Source organism: Aplysia californica, unplaced genomic scaffold (genome assembly GCF_000002075.1).
Source record: "Aplysia californica isolate F4 #8 unplaced genomic scaffold, AplCal3.0 scaffold00102, whole genome shotgun sequence".
Taxonomy (NCBI): domain Eukaryota; kingdom Metazoa; phylum Mollusca; class Gastropoda; order Aplysiida; family Aplysiidae; genus Aplysia; species Aplysia californica.
The window spans coordinates 1,596,170-1,603,642 of NW_004797372.1; positions in this window are offsets into that span (position 1 = coordinate 1,596,170).

Sequence of the window (7,473 nt, forward strand, 5' to 3'; positions counted from 1 at the left end):
AACATTTAGGAATAATATTGCTTTTTGTCCTGGTTTGCATATAACGATGAGCTGCTGTTTTTGTACAATCGGTTCCTGATTATCTAACTGCTTCGTTTCATAAGGAATAAAGCTGATAAACTGGTTATAAAACAAACCATATCAGATAAAAAGTTTACTCATTCTGTAATTTGCAGAAGCTAATAACAACAGCAGCGAGCTATATTTGTGTCAAGGTGAGGTTGAATCAGGGGCTCGTCCATTTTGGACAAAATATGGAATTAATGGGTTGATCCTAAAGTTTTATTCGTTTGCCCTTCTTTTGACGAGAAAATTACTCATCAATGTGGAATAAAAGTCGACATAACTACGAGTTTAAGAGGCTAGGCCATTTGGTGTCAGAGGAAAAACTAACGAGAAAATGGCCGCCAAAGTTTTGTGTCTTCCAAAGCTTGGGTGTCCATAGAAATTTCAAATTCACATTTCTGTTGTGCCTTTGATTAGCGTTTTTCAATATAAATTCGAAGGGATGTATATTCTTAATTTGACCTAAAATCAATCAAATCTGGCCAAGATCCAACCAGTGGAACAATGTATTTCGTTATTCTGGCGAGCACCTGAATCCACTGTGTCATGCCGCATTTTTTATAGAAAGTTTAACCATATCCGTATGCCCTGCGGTCATTTTGTACCCCAGGGGTTGTATTCTTCACACTTTAGAATACTTGTAGTGCGAAGATCTCTTTGAAATTTTCAGTATTTCTCAAACAATAATTTTGACTGACTGCTATGCAAAGCGTACGGATCGAATTAACAAATAAATTTCCTCTTTGGAAAGTGGTGGCACAGAGTTCCCAACGTCCTATGGATATCGTAATAAAACACGACGTACGGATAGGGTGAATATTATAACAGTTGACACAAAGCCGGCGTCCTTGGTGTGCACTTGTGAGGCGATTACTGTCGCTTTCAAGAAACTTGAGTTCGATACTCGTGTAGGAAGGGTGCTAATCAAGTATCTCCGGCTGGTAAGTCGTGCTTGACAGGTATGGAGGGAGTAACCTACTCAGTTAATGATCTGACTTGTGGCGATGGGATGGAAAACTTGTTTGGTACTTTTTAATAACTACAGTATAGTAAGGTTTTTCCTTCTCAAAGTGTTAAAGTCGTATTTTCTGCTGATCTAACTTCTGGGGGAGGAAGGGGGAGGGGCAGGGGGAAAGGGGGGGGGGATCGAAAAGAAATGGTGTAATTTCTCGTGCATACTTATCGATACATAATTTTAATTTGAAGTATTCAGAGTATCAAGAAGAATTGAAATAAAAATAACGATATAATAAAGTAATGAACATGCTCTCTATGAGTGTAAAAAAATAATTTCCTTTATTTCTTTCGTATCAAACTTCAACACGGGGGAAGAAAGGAAGTGGTGTATTTTATACTTATCGATACATTTCAATTATTCAGAAGAAGAATTCGTAGAAATGTCAGCTCTTTTCTAGAATGCAATAAAACTGACATTGTACTGCTTTGGGCAAATAAAACATCATGAATCACCCAAAAGCACACTCATTTAGCAAAAGCATGGAATGAAAGACAAAGTGAAAGACCTTGTAGAATAATTATGGAAATTGAGCATAGAAACCTGGTTTGGAACCAAAGCAACTCAGGTAAAAACAGAACAACATTAGACAATCAATTGTGCTTTGTTGCAGAAAGGTCGGAAAAGCAACATCCACCATCTGGAAAAGCTAAGAAGAAAATTGGCGATTGGAGGGTGCTACTGGTGGCTCCTACTTCTTTTCCTTCGCTCTGTTGTTTCTGTCTGTACATCTGTAAGTCTGTCTGTCCATCTGTACGTCTGCCTGCCCTAACCTTTCTCAACAGTAAAGCAAATTTCCGTCATCGTGTCGATGTACTTCTCTTTTTCTAAAAACTAAAACAAAACAAAACAAAAACAACAAGTTAACAAACAAATAAACAAACAAACAAGCTATGAAGAAGAACACGCAATTTAGACCTGACGACTTGTTCTAGAGTAGGCATATTCAAATTGACGCCCGCGGGCCAGATCCAACAAGCAAGCAGTTTCAGTTTGACTCTGGGTTCGACGCAAAAATTAATAATGGATGTGGCTCGTGGTGAGTTGATAATTAATAAAAGCAAAAGTGTATATTATTATCTTGATAATCAAAATCAATAGTTCCGAGCACAGCTGGAAACGATTATAAAATATTGATCTATTTTATCTTCATGAAATACCCTCGAGTGACATATTATGATGTCCTACTGTCATTTTCTTGTCTCACTTTTGAAAGCTTGAATATTTCAACCGATTTCACCTAATATTCTCGTGCGTTGGCTAGCGAATAATCGGAATCGTTTCATCTGACCCGAAACGTAGACACGCCTTTTCGAGAGAACTTTATTATATGCCGGTGACGTAAGAGGAGCTTATTCTTCGCACAAAATCCCTTTCGAGATGTCCCTTGCTTCACCTTTTCCGACCGAAGAAATCCTAGACGTGGTCCACACTCGTCCTGGTGAGGGGCTCAATAACGAGAGGGGTCAGTGTGACGTGAAATGGCTAGCGACCCTGGACAGTCCACGGTTTCTCGCCTATCTGGGGTTCGGATGGGGAGGGGGGGGTTCGATGACCTCGGAAGTAATCTGTTCTTTGGAACCAGGCAGAGCGCACTAGATCAATGAATCGTGAAAGTTTACAAGTCTTGAAATACAATATCCAATTAGACTAACCTTTTCACTTACTGGCTCTCAAAGAATTAAGTTGAGATAGTACTGGAAGAAGCCCAAATGGGCCGTTCACTAAAAAATTAACAAGAAAAATACTATTAATGCAGCTTGAATAAAAATAAATGCCATGGTCATCTAACTCTCATTGCCGAAATTGAAAGCAAACGAGTCAAAAGTAGACCTAGAGCTACCAATTTGGAAAGCTTAAAGAAAATTGGAGGACAGGAAAAGATGTGGATAGCTAACTATTTCGAGAGCAACCAAGCAAATGAACGAGTAGAGAACCATGATGGCTGATGTCTGTCACAGATACAGCACCTGATGGTGAAGCAGATATTACTCTTTACTTACTTTACTCATTTCGTTCCCCTTTTATAGTTATATGTCATGAGGAGGTTCAATTTTCGGGAAAGGGCTAGGTGGATGGCTTATGTTGATGATATGCGTTTCTTTTGGAGGACATCTTTGACACCATCTATCCAAAGCTTTAATTAGAAGTCTGCCCTTGCTGGTAACATTTGTATAGCCTCAACTGTGGTCTTGGAAAATAAAAAAAGTGCAGACCCTGCAACTAAAAAAATAAAAGTATCTATAACTTGTAGCAATATGACTAGTTTCGCGTAACCTCCAAGTGGTGTAAGTTAGCTCGGTCAGGCGAGCCCTTTAGAGTAATGCCATGTGGCAGCAGCTATTTAACAGGTTGTCACTGAAGTAAATGTGTCCTTGAGAAAGACATTATTTAGCTTTCGGTTAGGAATAGGGCGCCGGCGTTTGTAGTTTAGCGATTAAGGGCTTCGCCGTTGCAAGACACGATTTCTATTCTCGAATGGGGATTTTTTTTTCTTGTAGTTCCTTCTTTCTTCTACTGGGGCTTTCTATCTCTCGACCTGGGTTGGCCCTGACAGGCAGGGTCAAAGCGGCCCACATCCTAAATTATGATTAAGTTGTGTCGATGGAGGCGTAAAACTTCTACAAATAGGATTAGGAATTGGACGCTGTTCAGGGTCTACCGGCAGACAAATAATTATGGGTTCGTTTGCTTGTCCGAGTGTGCGGATTTGTTGTTTATTTTAGTTTTGTCTGGACCTCGTAATTTGTTTGGGTCGTTGGCAGGCGCTCTGATGTGGTTTGCTCCTTATTTTTGCTATCATAGTCCTTCTATTTTTCCTTCTTTCCTTTGTATGCCACCTCTTGTAGCACCTCTAATCTTCAGCTTTTATATTATGACCTATTTGTGTTTTAAGTGCTGTTAGATTCTTACTGAAGTTGAAAATTAAAGCACTCACAAAACAAAAGTATTGAAGGATTGGTTTGACTGTCGTTAATTGCATCATTTTTTGTCATGGCCACAGCGCAAACACTGGTGAATAAATCAAGACCTGCTAGAATTGCCCTGAGCATTTTGTTTAGGGGAAATATACTTTACACCAGCAGCTAGAGGTGAAGAAAGGGGGGGGGGGGCAAAGAAAGTGTGGGAAGTGGGTGGAGATTGAGAATTGAGGAAGGGAATGGGTGAAAGCAGGTGGGAGTATAGGGGGAAAAGAGGGGGCCGGTGACGTGAAAGCAGGAGACGGGGGGGGGGGGGATTGATGCTGGGGGGAATGAAGGATAGGTGCCGGTGTCTTAGTGCGGTAAAGTTTTTAATGATTCCTTCTGTCTTGTCGGCTTTCAGTTGAATCGCTTGCGAGCTTAGCGCAAATCGATTGTCAACCTCGACATCCTTGAGTGAATTGATGGATGAAAGAAGGAAAAACGGCAGGAAGGAAGTTACGGGGGCGAAAGGAAGGAACAAAGGAAGGAAGAGAAGGAGGAGGGAAAGAATGAAGAGACTGTGGGAGGATAATGGATAGAATGAGCGAGGGTTACTGAGGGTCAAGAATGGTTGTCAGTAACAGTTATCACAGAGAAGTAAACTGGCGTTTGTGGTGCAGCGCTTTGATGTTTCGAGCCATACGCAGAAGATGAGAAATCGATGCCTGGGTGTGAGAGGATTTTAATCGACTATCTCTGGCTTCCTGCTGAGGCGCTGAGGCTTTGGGTCCCAGTCGTTCCATTTTTAAAAGTCTTAATAAGAGTTTTACTGCACTTGCCAGACAAAAAGGCCGTATATAAGATGATGAATAGAAGTGTTACAAGACAGTGATAAACTCAACAAGAAAGAGGAGAGTAAAAGGTCTTAGATGTTAGATGGGAAAGAAGGAGCAAACTATACTAGAGCACCCCCCAACCACTCACATCCCAGATTGACCCTGACAGGCAAGGTCAAAGCAACCTGCCTCCTAACTGGTTTAAAATGTTTCGATAGGGGGGGGGGGTGTTAAACATCTGCAAGTACTCTTTGTACAGAATCGGGTCAGTTAAAGCGCCAAGTACCTCGGTGGGTTCACACGTCTTATTTTTGAAATGTTTAAATGTGCGAATTTGAAACTTGTAATAGGCAAGAGACATAATACTATTGATGTTTGCAGAGCAGAACCGCACCCAGTGAGTGGTTGGTGGGTGCTCTGATGAGGTTTGTTCCTTCTTCCTTACCTCTCCTCCTTTTTGTGTTTGTTACTTCTTGTAACGCCTCTAAAGACTAGTCTTCGGCATTTATAATAATTATGACCTTATTGTGTTGCAACTGTCGTGAAACGCTTACTAAAACAAAAAGTCGTACACTTTCGGTTCAACTTTCACGACTTCTCGACGTCTTCGTTTTTAACAAAGTCACAGCTATTCGAAGAGTGGCTAAGCCAAATCACTATATTGGGACTTTCAGGAAAAATGGCGTTTTTCATTTCAAGTTTCTGAACAAGTCGTAAAAATAAGATGTCTCAAATCATTTAGATAGATCGAGTAATACTTTGTACTTTACAAGACAGAGTAATAAGAGCAACCGACAAGAATGAGACAACAGGCCTTTAAGAACGATTGCCCATTACTATTCAATATTCACTAGAAACGCTACCAATATTTCAAGTTTGCAGGATTCCCAAAGCGCAACTGATGTAATTAGTATTTGGTAGTCTATTTTGTTTTCATTTTTATCCCTAGGAATGAACTTGGCTTAATTTCATGCTATGACCTGTTCTTGCCCTTATTGAAATATTTAAAGACTAGCTGGGCCCCCTTTCGATGAAAGGAATGATCGGTACATTAATATCAACTGAAAGTCATTGGCGTACTATATTTACACTCTACTGGAATGGAGCAATAAATCTTGAGAAATGCAAAATATTAGAAGGTCTAGATCTATACTCTCAAAACAAAATGCGCCTCGCAAAATATCACTTCCGTCACTTCCGCTGTGAAGGACAGCTACGCATATTTAATTCCTTTTTTTAGTAGGATTATCACAAAGGCCAAAGAAGGACGGGAACTTTTTGTCAAATATATTTTTCTAAAAATAAGGAAATGAATAAATCAACAATCGGGGTACGTCATGGGGAGCTATCTATCTTTTTGCAGATACGTGCCAGCTTTCAATTCTGTAGCTGTCGTATTTTTATAGAGGGGGGGGGGGGGGGGGCTACACCAGAAGACTATCTCGCTTATTAGTGGACCACGTTTTTACCAAATTTTGCATATATAACAAGCACAGTACTTTTCCCAAAAAAAACATGGAAAACCATGATCGCCGATATCTGTCACAGATCTGGCACTGGATGATGATGATGAACAAGCACAGTAATAAGTCTTAAAATCTGCAATCAAATTTGAGAAAAAAGTTTTGTTTCCATGGATACGGCGGCCATATTGCATTTTGTTGACATGTCTCACGTAATGAGTGCCGCGCTTATTTTTTTAATGGAAATTAATTAATTTTTTTTCTTGCATGCATGTTAGCAAATATTAGAACTAATAATTTGTCTGTTGTTTTTTCCTTAACGAATAAGAACATTTTTAATGAACCTTTTCCTGAGGTCGTATTCAAGTGTGGGAAAAATCCGTAAAAATCCACAATCCGGACACCACCATAAATAATACATTCCACAAATAAGAACTTCTACAGACAAATGTTTAGTATTACAACTTCTCCTCATTCTGTGAAAATTTCATGAAGATAGGATAAAAAATGGTGGAGTCATTCCAAAAAAGTATAGAGGAAAATCGCGTTTTGAGAAAACGACCAATAAAGAAAAATAAAATATTGACTTTATGAGGAAATGGTTTAGACAAGCATGCCCAGTATGGGGAGAAATAAGGCTTTTAGGGATTCTTATGCGATGAAATAGTTGTAGGAGGGGCTGAAGAAGCTAAAAGTTCTTATAACTCAAGTTCCACAATTTTGAGTCGAATCGGGGCTTTGGGGGGTGCAGCCCCCCTTTAAGTTTTATGGGGAAAGTAACACACGCGTTTCCAAGTTGCCAAATATATAATAGGTTTATGAATGTTGGGGTGGCGTCATCGTAGGCACTGCAATCTCACCATCGCGTGCTCAATTAAAACTGATGTGAATAGTTAATGGTGAATAGCGAATGTGGAAGATGGACGTACATAATAGTAAGAACAAAATGTAGCACACATTATTCGAATAGGTCAAATACTAGCTTTATGAACCGAAGAGTGGTGGGCACTCGTGGCATTGAGGTTAAGGAGTTGGCCTCTCATTCAAAAGTCCCGGGTTCGAATCCGGGTAGCGATCGAAAAATGTTGTTCTCTAAAATTGTCTCCTTTCACCTCCTTTCCTGCTCTCTAACAATGTTCTGTGGTCTGCTTTCATTTCCACTTTCTGCCCCCACCCCCTCACCTCCTTTG